General features: G+C 45.6%; 1 long non-coding RNA gene across 2 annotated transcripts in view; it reads left to right on the plus strand.

The window, feature by feature from the left end:
* The first annotated feature begins 3,878 nt into the window (after positions 1–3,878).
* The window catches only part of LOC113195239 (uncharacterized), a 68,305-nt gene continuing 48,880 nt past the window's right edge, over positions 3,879–23,303 (plus strand). Inside the window, exon 1 of one of the 2 annotated variants that reach the window (XR_013343993.1) lies at positions 3,879–3,962. This is a non-coding gene — a long non-coding RNA (uncharacterized LOC113195239). The remainder of the gene's footprint in view (positions 3,963–23,303) is intronic. The other variant, XR_003302376.2, reaches the window with a different exon arrangement.

Consider the following 23,303-nt stretch of genomic DNA (forward strand, 5'->3'; position numbering starts at 1 on the left):
AAGTGCCTGTGAGGAGAAGAAAGCCCACGCGGGGACAGGGAAGGCCCCGTGGAGGTGGAGTCAGAGATTAGCATTATCCTGTCTTAAGTGAAGGATTGCCAGGAACCACAGGGAGCTGGGAGAAGCAAGGGATCATGGCCCCTGGAGCTTTTGGAGGGTGCATGGCTCAGTCAACACCTTGATCTCAGACTTCTGGCCTCAGACTCTGGCTGTGAGAGAATCCATTTCTGTTGTTGTCAGTCACCACGTTTATGGTGGCTTTGTTGTGGTAGTCCTAGGAAACTGACGCAGTGGGTTGATTGATAGTGGCTGGGTTCTGTGTGCTTCCCACTCAGGAGAACCAGGTGTTGTGAAAAGCCCCTTATGGAGAATTAACTCGTCTCATCCTTATGATTACTGGGTGACACTGCTGCAGCCACCTGCACTCAGGGAAGAAGTGGAGACCCAGGGAGGTGCCGTAACCTGTCCAAGGACATAGGGCTGGTCAGTGGTGGGACCAGGGTGTGCACCCAGGAATTTCAACTCTGAAGTCCTGGTCTGAACCACTGGGCTCTTTTTCCCACAGTAGGAACAGGACTCTCCTGGGGCACTGTCATGGATCCAGGAGGTAGGGAGGTCCTTGCTGTGGGGGAGTTTCAGGGGAGAACCTTTTATTAAAGATTCATTCCTAGTGTCCAGGAATTCCTGGCCTATTAAGCTGTAGTCGTTGGGGCTGGGCAGGGCTGCAGGGAGGTGCTCTTGAGGGTGGATACAGGTCAGGAGGTCTGTGGTGAGGGGGAGGAACATGGAAGGGATGTGAACGGGGGTTTGGAAGGATGTCTAGGATTTGCTCATTCCCTTGTGGTGGTGGTTCTCGGAAGACCTGGGGATTCCACGGGTTCTAACCCCAGCCCGAGGTGTGTCTGTGGAAAGGGCAGTTCCAGTTCTCTTGGACCCAGTTTTTCCATCTATAAAATTGGATTCATTTATGTCCCACTTACACCATTGAGCTAGGGTGAAGATCAAGTGGAATTCTACTCTTGGGAAATTAATCTATAAAAAGAATTCAAGAGACAAGAGTGTATATGTATGAAGATATCCACGAGAGCCTAACACATAGCTCCACAAAAAAAATCAAACAACAGACAAACCCACCCCAAACCAACAATTAAACCTAGAAGCGCTTATGTATCCTCAAGAGAATGAAGACCTTTGTGGCACTTAATAAGTATAATTCTGAAAAATATGTAGCTCGGTGGAAAAACCTTCTTGAACATTACATGGAAAGAGAGGAATATGAAACTCCATCTGCTCTACGGGGTGTAAAATGATCTATAAGTCCAAGAATATCTTGAAAGGAAACCTAGGAACATGAGGAGCCAAAGGGTAAAGGTGAGGAAATTTTGGAATCAATAAAAACTCTTCAGTAATACTAAAAAGCTTTGAAAATAAAAGCAAATTAGAAAAAATTCAAATAAAATATATATGAAAGAGCGTATTTTTTATTTAAGCCACTAGGGATCTCTGTTTCTGAGTTCTGGTGGGTGGGGGGCTGTGACTGATAGCCCTTCTGAGAGGAAAGTGTGGTGAACTTTGGTCAGGTGACCACAGCTTGGGCTGTGAGCTCCAAGGGCAGGTGCTGTGTTTGCCTCACCTAGGGTGGACTACACTGCCTGGTCTGTGGCAGACCTCATTCGGAATCACATCTACACCCAGCAGTGACGCGAGGTGGCAGCTGGCTGTGATGAGTCCCATCTTGTGAATAGGGAAGTGATGCCTAGTGGTGAATTGCCCAAGGTTTCCGGCAGTGAACATCAAAGTTGCTAGGCTCCTTGCCCACCCCGCATGCCAGTGCTTTCCAGACGCCACAGGGCCGCTCAGTGGCCACCACAGAAGGGAAGGGGTTAACGTCCCTCAGCTCATCCAGTCCCTCTCCTGGAGCAAAAGTTGTGGGAAGTAGAACAATGGACTTCCCCACATGTCTGCATTCCTGTCCCCAGAACCTGGGAGTAGATCAGGTCACATGAAGGGGGAAATGAAGAGTCCAAGGAATCAAGGTTGCTGGTCAGCTGATGTGAGCCGGGGCTCAACAGTGATGTGTCACAGGGTCCCAGTGCAATGACAAGCAAGCTTACGGGGTGACGGAGGCGGCAGGGAGAGAACTCACGGGAGCCTCGCAGGCCATCTGCTGGTTTGGGGGATGGAGGAAGGAACCCCAGCCAAGGAAAGACCATGGCCCCTCGCAGCTGGAGCAGGCAGGCTTCCCCCCTCAGCCCCCAGAAGGAGCCCGCCAGAGACACCTTGATTTCAGCCCACTGAGACTCACTCTGGACTTTGACTCCAGAACTGAAAGGTAACACAGTGGTGCTGTCTTAGTCACTCAGCTTGTGGCGACATGTCACCAGAGCAATAAGACTCCCACATGATAGACATATGACAGGCGTTCCTAGATTCCTGGTCAGGCCCCTCTGAAGAGAGGTCATCATGAGCCCCTCCAGGAGGGGAGACGAGTGGGCAAAGCCCACCTCAAGATGTGCTTAGTCATCGCATTTGGGGTAACTGCTGACTAATCCAGGGAGGGGTTCCTCCACCAGCAGTGACTGAGTCATTTCCTTCTTCCCTGAGTGCAGGTGGCTGCAGCAGTGTCACCCAGTCATTTCCAAAGAGTCTCTCGGTTAAGTCCCAGGTTAGGTCCCTCAGGGGGTGTCAGGGAGAAATACCCAAAATGCAAGAGGGCCAGTGTGAGTCTGTGTCAAGCCTCTGATGAGGACATCGTTATTCCTGTTTCATGCATGAGGAAGCCAAGGCTCGAGAGAGAACAGGTGCTGGTCAGGTTCCCACAGCAAATGGCAGAGACAGGGCTGGAGCCCCAGGGTGCCTGACCCACTCTTGCTCTGCACTGCACCCTTTTTCCTGAGCATGTGGCTGAGGAGGTTCAGGGTCTCTGGTGGGATTCCTGCAGAGTCTCCTTCAGCTCTTGAACTTCCCAGGCTGGGTTGCCATGAGCACCTGGTGTTCCTGGCCGTTCCGTTGTCTTCCCTCATGGGGGTCCTGCCTCCTGCACTAGATCACACACTCTCCTGAGTCCTTCTGGTGCTGGAGCCTGCTTTCAGGGCTCACCAGGTTCCTACAGGGTGAAAAAAATGAAATCTGCCAAGAAGAGCTTCCATTCATTCAAATCTGTGGGGACCCCAACTCCGCCTTGGCAGCTGGTCATTAATGGTGGTAGTGGGGCACATGAGTTAGCCTAGAAGTTATCTGATTTGAAGTTTTTAAAAGTCATCAAAGGTAGGGGTGGAAAACGTCTTTGAAGTGCATAGGGGAAGTCAGCTAGACTTTTCTGAAAGAGGGTATCTACCCCCCCCCCCCACCAAACACACCTTTCACCAAGCGTGAGACTTCTGATTCCTCATCCTCTTTAAGGGCAGGTTTTAATCCCTGATTCTTCCCTACTGCTGTCCTGGGTGGAAGAGAAGTTTTCTACAGGTCTTTTGCTCTACTTTGCTCAGTAAAACACTTCAGATAGGACTCCTGTTTCCTCTTTCTTACAATTAGGGCTACAAAAAGGGCCTGGAGAATAAAAGATGCACGTGGTGCAAAGGAAAATACACTGGCCGAGAAGCCAGAAGACGAGGACTTTTCTGGGGTCACACACCTAACATGTGGCCCTGAATACTCCTTTCCCTGTTTTGATAAAAGTTACACATACAGCTACTCACAACCTATTAATTGACAAATTGATGGGTGTCCCTGGAATTGCTTGGGCAACCACCTGCATGTGAATCCGGGAGAGGCGAGGGCGTCAGAAGGGCAAGCGGCTGGGATATTTTAATATTCAGTTTTTCCAGACTCAGCAGGCAGCAGGCTAAATCTGTCTGCTGATGGGCAGGCATGAATTATGAAACCACTCACGTAGGTTGAGAGGTTGCCCTGAGCGCAGGGAGAGTTGCCACTGGTGTCTGTCCAAAGTGGGATATGAACAGGTAAGTGGTCACAATGGGGATGAGGCCCTCAGACAGTGGACCAGCAAGAGCTTCCCAAATTCTGGGATCCAAAAAAGGGAAAAAAGAGCCACAGAACAGGTTCTGTTTTCTGCCTGGCTGGTGGCTGAGGCTGCCCCCTAGTGGCTAAGGCTCACCAAGGGGCTGAATTTCAAGTCCCTGAAGGGTATCAATATTGAGTTCCTTCCTGCCAACTTGGGAGGTTCCCAAGCCTCCACTCCAAGGGCTGCTCAGGCTGGTGGTGTTGGTGTGAGATGAAGGTTGAAGGCATAATCCTCCAGACTAGGCAGCCTGAAGGCTGGAGGTAGGACAGGGTGGTGCTGGAGGATTGCTTAAAGGGGCCAGGGAAGATGAAGGCGTCGTCTGTAATATTGAACAGGAGTAACAGCACATCTCTAATGACCACTTGTCGGTGTTCTGTCTGTATCTGACACAGTGCAAAGCACAATACACATGTTTTCTCAGTTCCTTACAATAATGTGTTCATTAGATAAAATTATTCTAAAATTGACAGATGAGAGAGAATTCAAAGTAATGTATCATCATTATAATACTTGTGGCTGTTTGTAGCGATGTCATATTTAATGTCACATGAGCACTCTACAAGCATTATTTCACTTAATTGTCCTACATTTTGTGAGGTAGGTTTTATTATTTCTATTTTCATTGTTTCTTTATATAAGGGAGGAAACAGAGGCTTAGAGAAGGTGTGTTATTGGTCAATTTTAACAATGTAGCAAATCATCTCCAAATTTAGCAGCTTGAAACAACAATCAGGCATTGAGTTTTTAATGCAGTGAACTGGCAATTTGGGCTGGGCTCAGCTGGATGGTTCTGCTGGTCATCAAGGCCACTATGCCTTGATGGACAGCTATTGGTCAGGTAGGCAATTGTCCTTCCAGGGGTTGCCTAGTTGTAGGCTGAGTAATAGTGGAGACTGGTCCTTGGTCTTTTTATCCACCTCTGGCTGGTGTTTTGGAGGAATGAGAGGGAAGGAGAAGGAGAAGGTGAAGGAGAAGGAGAATCCAGATTTCCTCAGGCCCTGGCTCAAAACTGGTACAGTGTTCCTTCTATTAATTCTGTTGGCCAAAGCAGGTCACTTGACTGGCCCCGATTCAAGGGGCAGAGAATACAGACTCCCCCTCCTGTTGGAAAGAATGTAAAAATTACTTAGTAGAGTGTGGTTATGGGAAGGTCAGAAAGTTGCATCAGTAGGTGGATGTGGGGAGTGGGGGTAGGTGCTCCCAGGCAGGAAGAACACAATGTACAAAGGCCCGTCGAGTTGTAGGAAGAGGAGGACATGTGTAGTCTGCTGTGCCTGAAAACAAGAGGAGGCTGTGGAGTGGTGGGGGAGGAAGGGAGGCAGAGACTGGAATGGAGCGCTGTTCTGGGCACTTTAGGTGAATTAACTCCGTTCTCACAAGTACCCCAGGAGCTAAGAACTGGGCTCATTCCCTCTGCAAGGATAGGGAAGCCAAGGCATGGAGAACTTGAACAATATCCCAAGTCACACAGCCAGAAGGCAGCAGCAGCAGATTCTACCCCAGGAGCCCAGCACCAAAGCCCACCTGCCACCTGAACCACCTGCCACCGAGCTGACACTGCAAGAGGGGAAGAAAGAACACGAGAAAGAAGGTGCTTGGTGTCAAGCATGAGAGCCAGCTGTTGAAACTACCTTCCTTAGAGACCCGCAGACAGTTAGAGGGTAAGTCCAGGCCACCCTCTATTTGCCCAAGATTGGGATTGCTTGTTAAAGGCGGGAAAGAACTAGAAGACCCCCCCCCCCCGTTATTTCCTTCTTACTCTGTGGGCTTGCAAGCTGGTGCACAATAAGGTAAAGTGTATTCACTAAGGCATTTCTGGTTTTAAGCAACATAAATGGAATCAGTCTGGATCAAGTATAGTTGTTAGGAAAGTTCAGGGAAAGATCACAGAATGAGAAGGTCTTAGGAGAGAAGAAATTGCCAGTCCCTGGACCTTAGTGACAATAGTTTGTGGGTTCATATTCCACTAGGCTGCCAGTCACTTGACTTCCCAACACGATATCTCTGTTCAAATCCTAACTTCCCATGAGAAAGACTCTGTCACAATCTGGGTTGTTTTCTTGGATCAATTGGGTCTGGCCAGGGGAACAGGGACATGAACATAGCCAAGGTCATGGGGAATTACTATGAAATCATCCCCGCTGTTTGGTGGTGAGATTAGTTCTAAGCACAACTACCCACACCCACTTGGGCAGTTCCAAGCATGCGCTTCTTTCCCAACAAAGGACCTTCCTCTCCCAGGGGTTCTTAACTTCCTGACCAAACTCACACCCAGCAGCTGGAAATTATAAATGCAAATTCTCAATAAGTGCCTTTGGATATGGTTTTATTAATTGCATTTGTTAATCAATTGCATTTTTTTGAGTCCTGCAAATGTTTTCATTACATTATAACAGTCCAAAGGAAATGATGTATTTTAGCCCAAACAATTTTGCACTGCAAAGATTACATTTATAAGATGATATTATTCAATCTTGACTTCCTAAATGACCGGATTATAAAATATTTATTAGTGGTTCAGAAGCATCTTGTTTTTGAGTCAGAGATCTTCTTCAGGACAGATGTCAGAATGGGCGGCTCTATTTGCTGATTTCATGGGCTGGTGTTCTCTGGGGGGGGGGGGTTCAGAGCTGCTTCTCTGAGTTTGCAGAGGATAAAGTTGTGTTTTGCAGCTGGGTTCTATAGATGAACAGTTCCTCTTCTGAGCTTCATGTGTGAGCTGCCCCAAGATTGAAAAGACTCTTGGCATAGATTAAATGAAATCCATGGTTTTCAAAAATAAACTTGACTACTTCTGGAAGGGAGCTTCTCACACCAGAACACGACTGGCTTCCACGTACATGTTTTATAACTCCAACCATCTGATTCTTGACACTAAGACAATTTTCCTGGGAATGTAATCTATTAGGAGAGCATTTGGGTTGGAAATTTTAGATTCTCATATTCGGCAGGCCTGACTTTGACACCAATCAATTTATGGTATGATCAGGGACAAACAGCCCAACATTTCTTTACTTTTATTTCAGAACCTCACACTGGGATGGGCAAATATCAGTAAGAAGTGTGTTCAGCTACAAAGGAAAATCCAGTGAAGGGTTATTTTTTTCTACCCTGATATGCCAAGAGGTAGGGATTTCAAGTTGGTGTAATCAAGTGATGTTATTTAGGACTCAGGGTCCTTCCCTACTTCTATGATCAGTCTATATTTTTGTTCTTTTTTTTGTATTTTTTTAGTTGTAGTTGGGCACAATACCTTTGTTTCACTTATTTATTTTTATGTGGTGCTGAGGATCGAACCCAGGGTCTCGCACATGCGCTTTACCACTGAGCCACAACCCCAACCTTATATTTTTGTTCTTATGGTGGCAAGATGATCGCTACACCTTCAGACAGGAAGAAGGTGGGGGGGTGCAGAGGGTATGGGTCAAAGGTAAATGCTAGCTCCCCCTACTTTTAGGGAAGTGATACATTTCCTGGGACACTCACAATCCTACAGTCTTTTGTTTATACATCTTTTGTTGGAACTGAAATCTGAGCACTTAATTGCAGAGAAGTCTGGGAAGGAGATTTTTTTTTTAATCTGGAAATATTGTAGCCCTGATTGAAATGAGGGGTCTGCAAATAAAGAATAATGAATATGGGGTAGGACCTAAGTGCATCCTTCTATCCCAGAAGGGCCAGTGGATGCGATCATTCTTTGGTCTTCTACCAGAAGGCAAGCATGCTCGGCTTGTCACGAGTCATCTCAGTTTACTTCCCCAACATATATACACAATAGGTTTGAACTCTATTGTACAGAGAGGAAGACACTGAAATTTGGGCAATTTGTATTTAGAGTGGGATGAATTTTAAAAGTATCTCCTATCTCTATTGGGTTTGGGAGGACTGGAGAAGGTCTCAAGTTACTCTGAATTTTTTTTGTTTTGTTGTTGGCTTCCAGGGAAGGGGCTTCAAGATTTTCTCTTTGGTCTTTTCATTCTACAACCCCAGAGGATGAGCGTGCAGGCGAGGGAGGAACTTCTAGAGAACCAGAGCTTCCTTGTCTCCCTTAGGTGATGTTGGAGGGTTCTGAGACACTTGTGGAGACTGTGCCTCTCTAATGAGGCCCTTAATCCTTCCCAGACTTCCCAGAGCAAGATGTGAGGTCTCTTCCATCTAAGGGTCCTCTCCACAGTGCAGCAAGATTGCTTCCTTGCTGTGGCTTCATTAAACACTTAATGCAGATGAACAATTAATTCAGGTCACCTGGACCCCTCTGAGGGAAATAGAAAAGGGCCCAACTGCTACCAACTGCAGAGCAAAAAACATTGATCGACTGTGCCTACAAGAGGGTAATATAAATAGTCAAGGATGTGGTGTTAAGAAGTAGGTGGTCGCCTTTGAATCACACCTTGCCACTTGCTCTCATAGGACTTGCTTGTTACTGGATTATGCCTCCTCTAAGTAACCCAAGGGTAACAAGGAAGATAATGACCATACCTATGTCATAGAGTTGTGAAGATGAACACAGAGAACTCAAGTAGAACCATGTCTACCACCTACCTGGCATTTGTGAGTGCTTTGGCCAGTGCTTGCTGAATGTGCTCTCCTTTGGACACCTTGTGATCAACTTGATTTTACAAATTCATCCTTTCATATCTTGAGCTTCTATGATTGTTCTGAAGTTGTTAGTAAATACTGTACTTATTATTTAATGCTTTGTTTTTTGATGCTCAGGCAGAGTTAGGGGAGAAAAGAACCAGAACATTTGTTGAGTTCTTACTCTTCTGCCTTGCTAAAAATAGTGAGTGGAGCCACATGGAGTTGTGCAATATGGTGGCCCTTGTATTTGTCAACTTGGGAGGCATGGGTTGGTAAATAGCAAAGATCACTTTGTTTTTTCACAGTGGGGGCTAAGCCGGCACGTTTCAAATCCACCATTTTCCTTGGCATCAATTCTAACATGCTAATCTCAACAGGCACAATGCTTGCATGCTGTTTCTCTTCTTTCCTTGATTTTCAGTCTCTCCAAGTCAAACATGATCTGAGGATGTGGGTTCTTGTGCCGTGATATGGGGCAAATCACTCCCCCATTCTGGGTGTCAGCTTTTTCTCTGATCTCTGGGGCCTTTTCCAACTCTACCTATTCCAGGATTCACTGGAAGATGTTCTTGGACTTTGGAAGCACAGCATGGGAGATTTTGATCTCCAAGTTTTCCTTTGAGGATTGCTTTAATTTATTGGGCATTTTGTTGTTGAATGATACAATCAAGAAATCAAGGAAGCAAAGACCAAAATTCCTTTTCCTTCTCCAAATGTGATGCTTAAATAAAATTCAGTTTCCTGGGGTAAACACAGAGGAGTAGAAATGGGTAGAGTTTCTCCTGTCTTTGAGCAGCCCTAGAGGAGGCTGTAAACAGCAGGGTATCCCTTCAACCAGATGGGCTGTGGGCTGAGAGAGCCAAACAGGCACCAAGAACAGAAAAATCAGTTGCAGAAAGCGGGAAAGGCTGGTTGCTGTGATGTGGCTTCATTCTCAAGCTGAATCTAGTCAGTCTGGAGTCCAGGCAGAAGACGGAGAAGATTAAGTACACTGAGAGGCTCTCAAACATGAGCTGACAGACATGCTGATCAGGGTCTGCTGGGGATATGGCCCTTGAGCTAACTTTGGATGTGAGACATTCTCAAGGGCAAGAGAGTCCTCTGGGAACATGGGGACAGGCTTAGACAGCACTCCATTTCTCTTTGGTGGCCTTGCCCATTTTTCTTGATGCTGTGACCAGCCTGGGATATCCAGGGTCCTCTCCCAGAATACCTTCCTTATCTGGGCCAGCCTTGGCTTCTCTAATGACACCTCATTTTTCATATTTTTTTTCTCCCTCTCATCATTAGTCTTATTAAAATTTTACTTGAGGGCTAGTATACAGTGGGGTTGGTCTTGGATAGTGATCTTGGCTCTTTTACTCATGACAGTGAAAACTTACTTGGCTACACCGGGTCTCAGTTTTCTCATCTTTGAGATGTATGCAGTTCGTTGTACCAAGCATTGTAGACGAGATGCAAAGGTTTTCAAACAAATCAGAGCAACAATAACAACAAATCTGCTCCAAACCCCACATAAACCACATACTAACAAAAAATGTTATTTTTTTCCCTTCCTGTCCCATTTTTCTCACTTTATACTCTCTGCACATTAGAATCTGGAGGATTAAAAAGTATATACAAGGCTAGGTACGGTGGTGCACGCTTGTAATCCCACAGGCTCTGGAGGCTGAGGCAGAAGGATTGCAAGTTCAAAGTCAGCCTCAGGAAGTTAGCAGGGTGCTAAGCAACTCAGTGACACCCTGTCTCTAAATAAAATAAAAAATAGGGTTGGGGATGTGGCACCGTGACCGAGTGCCCCTGAGTTCAATCCCCAGTACCAGGGGGGAAAAAGTCTGAACAAGTACCTAGGATCTACCCTGACTCCTGATGGGCATTAGCATTCTCTAAGAGCCCCTGGGGTGACTCTACATGCTGAAGTTGCACATTGCGGCTGTTTCCATCCCCTCAGACCTGATACCCAAAGCATAGCTATGCTTGCATTTTAATCTGATAAACAGTAGGTGATCAATCAAAGTTAGTTCAGCGGGTCCCTCTCCTGTGCTTGGATAGGATATTTGTTTTCATTGCCACCTGGACAGGAAGAGGGCTCTCTTCTCTCCATAAAGATGTCCTGAAATGAGGGGCACTCGGTCATGGAGCCAATCCCCAGCCCTATTTTGTATTTTATTTTACAGCCCAAATCTTCCAGGGTTTCTCTTCCTGAGGGTGTCTTTTGCTCATGACAGACTCGTCTCACATGGAAGTATCAGGAAATTAATGGTTCTCTTCCATCTTCACCACGGAGGGGTGGCAGTTGGTGGCTTCCTCACCCCTGGGTGGGACCGTTCTCAGGCATGTCCTGCCCAGTTTCTCCTGAGGTCTCTTGTTTGGCTGGGCCCACGTGGGTCCTTGGGGTCAGCACATTTGCCATGTGCTGTTGGAGGCTTTTGCTCTTCCTTCCTCTCTCCCTGTGCTTCCTGGGTTCACCTTGAAAATAAGCTAAATTGTGCCAATTGTGGTCTTGGGTCCAGTTCTGTGGAAAAGCTCTACACTTCATTAGCCTTCTCTTACAGGAGTGCTATGTCTCCATTCCCACATCTGCTCTGGGAGATGGATTGGCCAGAATTCCCTGAGGGGCACTGTGGAGCTCCCTGTTTTATGTCTTCATTGTTGTGCAAATGTTTCCTTCTGGAGTCTTCACGGATAGAGAGAAGGAAACCACAGAGAAGGAGACCACAGAAGAGGGGAGAGCTTTTCAAAGGTTGTGACCCAAAAGGGAGTTATAAAACCCACTTTAAAAAAAATGAAAGTTAAGGAATTTGACATGTCAGTGTACTGTAAGGGTACATGTTGTCAGGTGGCAGTTTCATCTCAGGCACGGGTGTATATGCTTGCATGTTGTTGGTGAGGTGCATTTCTACATGTGGATCATGGTGGAAAGACTCGTCAGTCACTGCCTCCGTGCCATTCGGGATCCACTCTCCCTTTCCCTCCAGTGCCAGTACCTCAATATTCCTTCTAACGAGGAAAGGAAACTGTGTCCTCTAGTGTACCTAGTCTTGGTTGGACTGTCAGCCATGGTAGTCCATCTTTCCTTGCTCAGAAGAAGGTTGCATGACCCACGAGAGTGAGACCAGGGCAAAGGACAGGGAGCTGATTATTAAAGAAAAGGAAATGGGTAGCTAGCACTTCCCCATCAACCCATTGCTAACATCTCCAAGGGCTGGGAAGAATCACATTTTCCAACCCAGCAGTCACCCCCTGGATGGTTCTTTTCCTGCCTTTGGTCATATAGACAGGAGAAGAAAGGAAACCTAACATCTATAAAGGGGCAAGACACCCCCACTCTCACGGTCACCAGCTCTGGGTCCCCTCCTTTCCAGAGGAGCCTCTCTCTTTCTCTGTTCTTTTCCTTAAATAAAATTCCTTTTTGCTCTTTCCTAGGCATTTCTTGGGTGTTCAATCTTTAACACGAGAGGAACAAGGCCCTGATCCTGGTTTTCAAGACCAGGATCAATAGATCAATCAGGTGATTGTTCCAGGGAATCTGACTTTTGAGGGCACGGGTTTGAGGTCTGAAGATAGCTGAAGATGCTTCTATTCAAAGGGGGTGTCTGGCAGTGTAAGAGGGAAACCTGTGTCCTGCTGGGAGTCACCCCATGTCGTATGGAGCAGTGGTGCCTGAGTCACTGCACGTTACGAAGCAGCAGTTTGCCATGAGCTACTCCATTTTGAGTACGAGTGCTTGGCAGAGTGACCTGGTACTTGGTGCAGATAGATAACCACTAGAAGCTGGACAAACAGAACTTATCTACAACAGTAACTCCCAGCTGCACAGCACAATTATAAGGCACAAACTGATAAGTTAATTATGCTCATAAAAAATGACCACCTGTGAACTTACCAAATTAGAAGCAAATGGATGTGTGAGTGCATCAAACCCCTATGAGAGAAACCAGGCCTGTGAATGATGCAGCCCCCTGGCTGGAAGCAGGTGAGGGCATGAATGCACACCCAACCCTCATCTTCTCAGACCGTCCAGAGGCCACACATGCATCACATATCACAGGGTTGACACCAACTCTGTCCCTGGGGCTTCAGCTCAGGGCACTTTGAAATTGTCTCAGCCCACTTTGAAATTGCCTGCCTTCTGGATCTTCCCCTTGAATAATTCTGTACCACGATCAGCTCTGTGCCCTGAACAAGTTTCTAGGCTGGTTCCTAATCTTATCTGAACACCTGCAGTACTCTTTTGCCTTGGTATCTGCTCTCTACCTTTGCTCTCAGCGTACCCCCTGAAGCCCTGTGGCCATTGTTAACCCTCTCTTAGCCATTCTGTAGTCTGTATGTCATTGTGAAAAGTGAGATGTGTGACTTCAGTGTTTTAGACATTAGTAACTACGATTGGATGGAATAAAAGAAGCTGTGATTGTCCTGTTCATGGTTACCAAATGAATCAGTCTTTGGGGATATAACACCAGTAAGAGTGAGGTAGCTTATGAACTGATGGTTGTTCAATAAATTCTGATTTATTAATGTCAGAGCTCACACCTGACAGAAAGGTATTATCTCTTTCCCTCCTTGCTCTGTGAATTCTTGAACTTCTTGCTTTTCCTCTCTGAGACCTGGTTGCTCAGCTGGTGGGTTGTTTCTGTGAAATACTTGTGGACTTCTTTCTTTCTTCTTTTCCCCTTAGGTAGGTAGAGCTGTTTTCTATTGGTAGTCAACAAAGAACCCCCTATTTGGAGGGCTGTGGACTTAGCTGACCCTGACTATACTACTTCCTGGCTGAGGGACTGTGGAAAATTACTTAGCCTCTAAGTTTCAGGTTCCTTTCTTGTAAAATGGGGATAGTAATGCTAGATTGAAGGTTATAGTGATTACGTGGCCACTGGCCCCAGTCCTCCCCTGGCCTAGGCTGCCTCTATTGTGGGCCAAATTTTATTCATCTTTGTTTTACTAATGATGGCTTTCTGATTTATTAAATATCTGTGGAGCAAATGAGTGAGTCCATATGACTAAGTGGATTTTCACAACTAAAACAGTTGAATTTCTTTAGATAAATTCAACCTCTGATTATGTGTGATTTAATGTTCAAAAACTTAATATAAGAAAATCTTTATGACCTGGGGTTAGGTAAGAGTTCTTATATATAATAACCAAGGCATGATCCATAAAAGAAAAAAAATAATTTAGACATCATTAAAATTAAAAACTTATATTCTGTGAAAGACAATATGAAGAGAATTATAAACAAGTTAAAGACTGAGAGAAAATATCTGTAAGCCACATATACAACAAAAGAATTGTATGTAGAATATACAAAATTTCCAAAGCTAAGAAAACATATGATTTAATTTTAAAATGGGCAGAATTCTTTGATACATTTTTAAAAAGGACATGTGGAGAACAATGAACTACATTAAAAGATGTTCAACATCATGAGTCATTAGGGAAAATCAAATAAATGCATAATGAGATACAACTGCATACCTATCACAATGGCTAAAGTAAGTAATGCTAACAATACCAAGTGCTGACAAGGATGCAGAACCACTAGATCATATTACTGGCAGGAATGGAAAATGGTTCCACTACTTTGGAAGACAATTCAATGATTTATTATAAATTTAAAAGAGAATTACCATATGATCAAGAAATTCCTAAGTATATGCCTTAGAGAAATGAAAACTTATGTTCACACAAAATACGTCACTGCTCTACATGTGTTGGAATAGCCCTATTCATAAACATCACAAATTGGAAGTGACTCAAATGTCCTTTAGCAGGTGAATGGATAAACAAATTGTCCCTATTCCCATACAACACAGTGTTACTCAGTAACAAAGATGAATAAACTAGTGTGTGATGCACACAGTGGACTGGGTGACTCTCAAAGTTGTGATGATGAGCGAAAGGAGCCTGTTTCCAAATGTTTAATACTGTATGATTCCATGTGTACAAGGAGATGAAATATTCAGGAATAGGGAATTATGGGAAGGTCAAGGGTTTGACTATTAAGAGATAGCACGTGGAAATTCTTTGTGGGTGATGGAATGGCTAATGGTGGATAGTGGATGATGGCCACATGAACAGCTATGTGTTAACATTCATAGAACGGACAATCTGACTATCAAAAAGTTGATTTTCATAGATGATAACTAAGGAACCACTTTTAATTATTCAGTGTGAGGTTGTATTCATTTTGGTATCGTATAGACCTGTCTTATTCAATACAGGAGCTACCAGTGCCGAGGCTTGTCTGAATCCAGATGAGGTCTGACTGCAGAGTGCCTACAGGGTTTTAAATGTGAAGACTTACATGAAAACAAAGAATGTAAAATATCTCATTAATAATTTTTATGTTGGTTTCATGTTGAAATAATACTATTTTGGATATATTGAGTTAAATGAGACATTACTAAAATTTATTTCGCCTCTTTTTACTTCTTAACACGTGGTTACTAGAAAGTTACACTTGCCCTGTGTGATTTGTGTTATATTTTTAGTGGACAATGCTGCTCCATATGGCAATATCAGGGAGGATCGTGGAGGTCTGGAATTTTCTCTCTGTGTTAGATGGTCAAGTGTAGGATTGCCCTGCTTAGGGTTGAAGAGGCCCACACTAGCCCCAGTTTGGAGGCTGCTCACTTCCAGTCTGTCTGAGGAGGTGAGTGTCACACTCCATGTCAGCTTATCTCCTGTTTGATTGGTTTTGCATAGGCTTTGAGGGGGGGAGAAGGGGACACAGGGTGGAGAGTTGACTGGAGGAAGTGGGGCAGGAAGAAGGAGCATCAGGCTTCGCTCTTAGATTTGAGTTAGAATTCCATTCCAGCCACTGTTCTCTGTACATCTCTGGATCTTTCTAACCCCAGGCATGTCACGTGCAATGGAAAATGAGTTTCCTTACCTCATAGAACTGTCCCTAGGACAAACAGGAAGAGTACATTGACAGCACCCAGTAGGCCTTCGGGGAACAATAATCTTGCAATTGCCATTACTGCTTTGTGTGGCGTTGGCTCTCCCACCCAGGATCGACTCCTTTCTCTCACACCACGGGCAGCCTGCCCAAATTTTCTCCCTGATTCAGCAGTGAGAAATGCCAAGGCAGCGTTCCCATGAAGCTGCTTGTCAGCAAACACCCACTCCTGTCTCGCTCTCCCCCATGCGTCAGAGGCTGGCCTGGGCTCCACTTGAGGCCCAGGGCCGTGCCAGCTCCCCAGCCTGCCTAGCATACACCCTGCAGCAGAGACTTCAGGGCTCCTCTCCCAATTGGTGATATTAAAGATCGGAGGCTTCCAAACTATGCAACAACCCAGAAGAAAAAGCCCTCCAACCATCTACAGGGGTTGCAGCAATTTCCCTGGATTCAGCTTCAAAGATATAAAAGCCTGGGCTTCAAAGGTGCATGGCCTGCCCTTTTCGCTTTCTCTCTTCTGCCTTTAGTTCCAATTGTGCTTTTATTAAATTATTCTTGTTGCTTGTCTCCTGCCGATCAGTCTCGGCATCAAATATCAGGTAGGGGCAAAGAAAATGAATGCTTTTCAAGCCTTAGCAGATACATAGATTTTCATCAAAGGAACACATTAAGTGCCTGTCTGGGCACGGCACTGTATGAGGCTCTGTGGAAGGGAAGTCAAATGGACACGGGTGGTCTCTCAGGGTTCGTACATAATGACGGTCAGAATCGCTGCCCGGGAAGGTGATCTTGATCACCAATAGGACTTAGAGAGCTGCAAGGACCTGTCAGATCCCAAGTTCAGAGGGCCATGGTTTAAAGACCTCAGAAATAATCCTGGGGTAGAACCTTAAGTCATCAGAACAGGCCCTTTTCAGGAGTGGCAGTGTGGCATGGTGGGCAGGCACACGTGCTTTGGAAATTAGCACCTCCAGGTTTGCATCTGGGCTCTTCTGTTTAACAACCTCCTGGATGCACTGTTAAATTGGGCAACTTTATCTTCTTGGGCCTCAGTTTCTCATCTGTCGACTGGAATCGCAATACTGACCTCACAGTTTGTGAGAAATGCAAGAGCTGACATCCATGGAGCCCTTCCTCGTGCCAGGCCATGCAGAATGCTCTACGGGGGGCTTTGAGTTTAATCCTCATGACAATTTCACAAAGCAGAAATCATTCTTCATTTTACAGAAACTGAGGCTTAAAGAGGATAAAGAATAGGTCTAAGATGACATAGCTGGCAAATGTAGGAGGAGGCTTAGAGTCCAGCAATCAATCCCCCCCCCCGACTGAGACCCTCCCCATGCCTGTGCTCAGGTGGGCACAGGGGAAGGGGGCTGAAGAGGATAGGGTGCAGGCGGCTGAGAGTCCTCTTCTGAGAAGTGCGGAGGTGATTCCAGAGCATGTTCCACAGTCACATTCGACTTACGAGATACAAATTCCAAGATAGAATTTAGAAAATTTTAATAGGCGACTTCAGATCGTCAAAACCCAAGCATGGGGCTTTCTAAACACAGGGCACCATGTGATGGCACTGGTGGAATGCTCACAAAGCTGATGGTGCTTCAATGGTTTTTATGCAAAAACTTTTCTACAGTGAGAAGTAAATCCTTACTCTTGTGTGTGGCTATGTCTGCCTGTATAGGCCGTGTGTCATTAATCATGGAGGTAAGTTTGGAGAAATGCATTGTGGGACCTTTCCACTGTATGAGGATGTTAGAGAGTGCTTACACAAACCCAGATGGCATAGCTTACCACACACCTGGCTACAGGGTACAGCCTGTCACTTCCAGGCTGCAAACCTGTGTAGCATGTTATGGGGCTGAATGCGGTCATCAATCGTAACACATTGAATTAGTGCATCCAAACAGATCTAAACTGAAAAGGTACAGTAAAAATACCAGGTGACAGAAATTTCTCAACTCCATAGTAATCTGATGGGACCACTGTTATATATGGCTGGCTACTGATAGAAATGTGGCACATCACTTTATTGAGTCTCTTAAAATTGGGAATAGGTGAGTATTTGAAAACACCTGGCCCCAGCTCAGACTGTGTGATTTGGAGAAGATAAGTGTCTAGATAGTTCTATTTCCCAGAGTTCTTGCTGTCCTTTCCATAGCCACGCTAAGCACACTTGATCTTGCAGGGCTTCTCCATGTCCAGTTTGAAGAGTGTTTAATTTATGTCTTCTTCGGAGATAGTGTAGTGCTGAGGCTTAGGGCTTCCATTCCAAGTATCCAAATACTTGGGCTTATTGGCCAAAGCTTCTGACTTTACTACTTCCTAGTCCTTTACTACTGGAAAACTACTTAATGCTTTTGAACTGAGCTTGCCATCTGTATATTAGGTCTATAGTACATATATCCTATGATTAAGGATTATAAGTGATAATGTATAGAATCACCCAGCCCCAGAAACTGGTATATATTGTACATTAATAGATATTGACTATTGTTATTACTCTCTAGCTTAAGAACAGCAACAGAACTCAATAATCAGGTGTGAGGGCAATTAATGATCAGACTGGAATAACACCAGGTATATAATGAATGAATGAATTCAGAGAATCTCCCCCAGTAGTTAATCATCTAATGATAATGCTTTCCATGTGCTCATCATTTTATAGTTCACAAAGCTCTTTCACATCCAAAATTACAGTCGGATCCTCCAAGAACCCTACAAAGTATGGCAACAAGGAATTTGTGATTCTGTTTCATAGAAGGGAACCCAGAGCCTCAGAGATGAATGACGGCTCATTTATTCAACAGTCATCTAATGAGCACTAACTATGTATAAGATTCTATGTTAGATTTTAAGATAAAGTGAAAAAGAGATTTTTCTTTCCTTTTGAATAAATTATCATGGGTCAGGGGCCTGGAGCCTGCTCAAAGGAGGATGCTGAACTCTGGTAACGTACGTCAGGATGGCTAGGTGATGGTGTGACAAAGTGCCTTAACAAAGATTTATTTCTCATCCATGTTCTTAGTTTATTATGGCCACCTGGGGGCCCTGCTATACCTCGTTTTCCTAGCAAACAGAACCGTGAAGCAGCCACAGGTGGAACACGTTGGGTATCAGGACAGGAAGGGAGATCTGAGAGGCTCACACCACCAAACCCTCCAGCCACGAGCACACAGTTCAATTGGCTCCACCCAACACAGGGGGTAGCGGGGAGGTACGGTTCTGCCATGTGCCCAGAAGGCAAAGAGCTGAAAATATGTATTGGGGTACAGATGAATGACTCCTCCAGCTGGGCAGGTTCTGAAGGATGGGGAAGAAACAGGTGCATGTTGGTGGGGAGGGGCTGAAGGGGGGACATGGGAGAAGGGAGCAGATAAAGTAGAGCTTAAAGGGATGAAGGGTTGGGTGGGAAATGATGGGCGAGACAAGAGACAGAAATGTGCAAGGCATTGGGGGCTGGGAAGGGGTCAGGGATGGCAAATGGGCCAGCCTGGCTGGGAGGAGTTTGACTCAGCAGTTATATAGACCCTGACTTGGCTCCTGTTTTGTATCCAGTGCTGGAAATGCAAAGAAGAAGAAAGTACAGAATGATGTACAGTCTAGTAAGAGAGCTAGATTTTGCACAAATAATAAAGGGAGTCAAAGTATCTAAATATCAGAAACAGTAGCCCATGCTTATGCTTGCCAAGTGCTCCTCTCAGGTCTGTACTTATTTAATCATCTTTGTAGCTCTATGAGGTAGGTGCTGTGACTAGCCCCATTTTACAGGTGACCACACTGAGGTGTGGCACTCGAGTGCAGGGTCTGGGCTCCTCCTAATCACAAGAGCTTCACTCTGCAGCTCTTTGCTTGATAACTCGTGAGTTGGAAACAGGTAAATATTGATGGGATGGGGTTGAGGCGGGGAGTCTCTTTTCTCCTTTAAGGCCCTGTCACATCCATGGCAGCATGCACACTTGGATGGCAAGTAGCTTTGTCTTGAGATCCAAAGTGATAGATTGGTATTGGCTGCCTAGAACTCCATAGTGGATGGTTTCCAAGACCGAACTGGGACTCAGGGAGAAAAGAATGATGTGATTAATTAGTAATGCCTACAGGAAAGGCACAATGTATTTGGTAACGCTGGTCTATGCAAAGCCCAGAGCACAGTGGATTTAATCAATTTATTTACAAAGAAAGTCAAAACAAAACAACTCTTTGATTGACCGGTCCTCGCTTTTCAATCTGTTTTCTACTTTAAGGCTCCATATTGTTTATGACCGCATACATATTCCTTGTTGCAATAGTTAGCTTTCCTTTCTGGGGATTAATGTTTAAAATATCATGCCTGCACTCCCTCTGGCAAACATACACAGTAATTGTAAAAACAATAAAAATATCAGCTGTGGCAAATATTCAATCCATCACACCCCTGGCGCCAACATCAGGTGGATGTTTAGAGAGAATTGGGGGATGGCAAGACAATAGTAATAATAATAAAAAGGGGTTCTAATCACTGCATACCATCACTGCACAAGGAAGAGTCCGTCACTGATATGGGGAATTCAGCCAAAGGAAAAGCCAGTTGTAGTATCATTAGTGGAATTTCCTGCCTGGAAATGTTGAGAAGCTTTCCTCTGTCCAGAAAGTTCCAGGACCATTTTTTTGGGGGGTTTTGATTTTTGTTTTTCTACCCACACCTTCTCCTCTGGTTTTCCTTCTTCTGTGTGCCACCTCTCCCTGTACTCACACTTTTCTTTCTTTCATATTCTTTCCCAGACATTGCTGGCAATGGATTCTACCTTTGGTCTATGCATGATGGTCTGGATTCCAATGAGAGGCCAAGAGGCTGGGTGATAAATCAGTTTCCTTTCTTGGGCCAGCAGTGATCAATGGCTTGTGGCAACTGACGTGCTGAGTGGAGAAGGTCTGCAGTGGACTCAGCCCAAATGTGTACTGGGATTGGTTATCCGGGTCTGCCCTGGGTATGGGTGAGGGGCACAGCTGGAAGCCCGGGCTGCTCTCATGCCTTTGGTTTTAGTGAGTGAGTTCAGGATTTGCTATTTTCAGTCTTATCTCTACTTTTTAATGTGAATCTTGCGTATGTCACTTATTTTTTTTCTCAATCTTAGTAAAATCAAATTAAAATAATCCTTACAGAGTGGTAGGCATGATTTTTTCATTCCTCCAACGAGTCATCCACAAGTATCGATGGAGCACCCACGGTGTCTGGGCAGTGTGAGGTGCTGGGAGGCAAGGGGGGCCCTGCACTTGCTAAAGCATTTTTAAAGCTCTCTCTCAGCAGTCTCAGGCGTTTATGGGCTGCTGGTGAATGCCTCCCTTGTCTTTCCTCCCTGGCATCCAGCAACCTGCACCTGAGTCCTGTGGGTTTTGCTTCTGGGCCCTTTCTCCCATCCCAGCATCCAGGCAATGCCTTCACCCAGTGTCTTCCCTCCCTCAACTCCGTATTGCAGCAGCTTCCTGGGTGATTTCTCCACCCTCAATCTGGCTCCTCCTTCAACCTACCTTCCACTTGAAGGTCAAAATCCTGATTGAGTTGTTCTTTTGCTTAAAAAAAATCTAAACATGACTACCCAAGGCTCACGGGGTCAAGTCAAATGGGCTGGCGCAGCAAATGTGTCCCTCTCCATAGCGACTCTTTGCTTCTCAAGCCTCACCTGCTCTTACTCTTTCCTGAGCCCCTGTGCCTCCATCAGCGCAGCCCCTCGCGGCCTCACGGACTCACCACCTCATGTCAAGGCCCACGTTGTTCCTTCAGCCTGGGGTGTCCCTCTCCTTTTCCATTTGGGGGATGATTCAGAATGACAGTGCTGTGGACTGAAGGTGTTTCCCCAAATTTGTATGTTGAAATCTTTGCCCCCCAGGTGATGGCCTCAGGAGGTGGCCTGTAGGAGATATTAGGTCACGAGGGTGGAACCTTCATGAAGGGGATGAGCACCTTATGAAAGAGACCCCGAGAGCTCCCCTCTCCTTTGCCATGTAAGGACACAGAGAGAAGGCACCATCTATGACTCGGGAAGCAGACCGCCATGAGACCCTGAACCTGTTGGTGGCCTCAACTTAGACTTTAAATATGTAAAGGTGCCTCTTGGAGCAGTAGCCTCTTGGAAAAGGGAAAGGAGACTTCCGGGCAGATTGTGTCACACTTGCTGGTGGGGCATGGAGGCACCGAGTGTCAGGGTGGTCAGCTTTTCACTCTGGTCGGTCCCCAGGGCTGAGCCCTGAAGCTTGGCTTCTGCTTATGGTAGGCTCCTCCTCCAGGAACATTCCAGCAGGGCTTTCTAGTTGGCTGGTTCCAGGAGTCAAGGGTCCATATTCTCTGGAGGCAAACCACCCCTCCTAGGCCTCCAGGCTCCTCCGCCAGCACCAAGAGGTGCCCGGAACTCTGGGTCATTTTCTGGCCTCCATACAGAGTAAGTGTATGGGGGAAGTGAAGAGGATGTTCCAGAATTCTCTGTGCTCCTGGAAAGCACCTTGTTTCTTCCTCAACAAGTGTCACCCCGTTCCTTCTTTGGGGCCATTGGGATGAGTCTCACTGTGCCCAGTACTGCTGTTCATACCAGACCTCACACAAAGCCCAGGTTCCTAGGACACCCATAGGACATCATCTCCTGGTCCCTTGATCCCAGAAAGCTCTACACAGCCCCTTCTATGAGTCTGTCTCTCAATGTTCCCTGCCTTCAGAAATCATGCTCTGGGACCCTTGGTCAGCCATCAGCAAGATCTCCTGAGTCTTCAATCACCGTTGAATGTTCTCTTTACCTTTTTTCTTCTACAGAAGTTAGATCTCACCTTAGGACATTTTTTTACTCAGTAGCTGCCCACAGTTTGGTGGCCCCTAAATCTGGACATGAGGTGGGGTCCTCCTTTCTCCCTTGTGGTTCTTCTAGATTATGATGCACAGCTGTGTGTCACCCCACTAGCGCTTGTCTGCTGACCACACTCTTCCAGGGTGGGGGGATATCTTTGAGAATATTAGCTCCTGGACCCTGTCATTCTCTCCAAAACTACCCTGTCCCAATTTTTGGAGATTTGCATATCTGTATAGACAATTCATTGTCCTCCAATGATCTTTATTATCTTATGACTGCTATCACAAATTCCCACGGTCAAATCTTAGAACAGTGCTGCCCCATAGAACTTTCTGTGATGAGAATATTCTTTTTTTGCACTTCCCAGTAGCATTGCCACTAGAAATATGTACCCACTTGAGATGTAGCCAGTGAAACTGGGGAACTGGATTTTAAACTTTCTTTAATTAATTAAAATGTAAACAGTCTCATGTGGCTAGTGCCTACCGTATTGGATGGCCCAGCCTGGATCATAAAATGGCTTCTTTGCGGCTTTCATAATCCCGATTTTAAGAATTACAAATTCTGTGGGATCTTCTAATTTTCTCGTTAAATTCTTTCAGTGCCCTGACCCCAGTGTTGGTTACCTTCAGGGACCCACAATTCAATGATCCTGTTACTTTTTCATAGTCCTTTATTTTCTTCAAGTCTTCATATCCTTTTCTATCTAGCTAATGTCATGGTCCTTCAGTACAATCACTACCTTGTAGGCAGACTCAACACATTTTCTCATTTCACTCCATTGCATGTACCTGACAAGACCTCAGCCCTTGTTAAGCCTGGCTCTCAGCCCTCTCCTGCTCTCCAGATTTGAAGAGATATTACTATGGTTGAACTCTCCTTGTTCCTCCTGTGGGTTGGATTCTCCTTTTGTATGCTAGAGCTCATCTTCACCCACTCATCAAGAATGTCACCAGCAATTTTTCCCACTCTCCTAAGCAGCCAC

Source organism: Urocitellus parryii, chromosome 7 (assembly GCF_045843805.1).
Source record: "Urocitellus parryii isolate mUroPar1 chromosome 7, mUroPar1.hap1, whole genome shotgun sequence".
Lineage (NCBI taxonomy): Eukaryota > Metazoa > Chordata > Mammalia > Rodentia > Sciuridae > Urocitellus > Urocitellus parryii.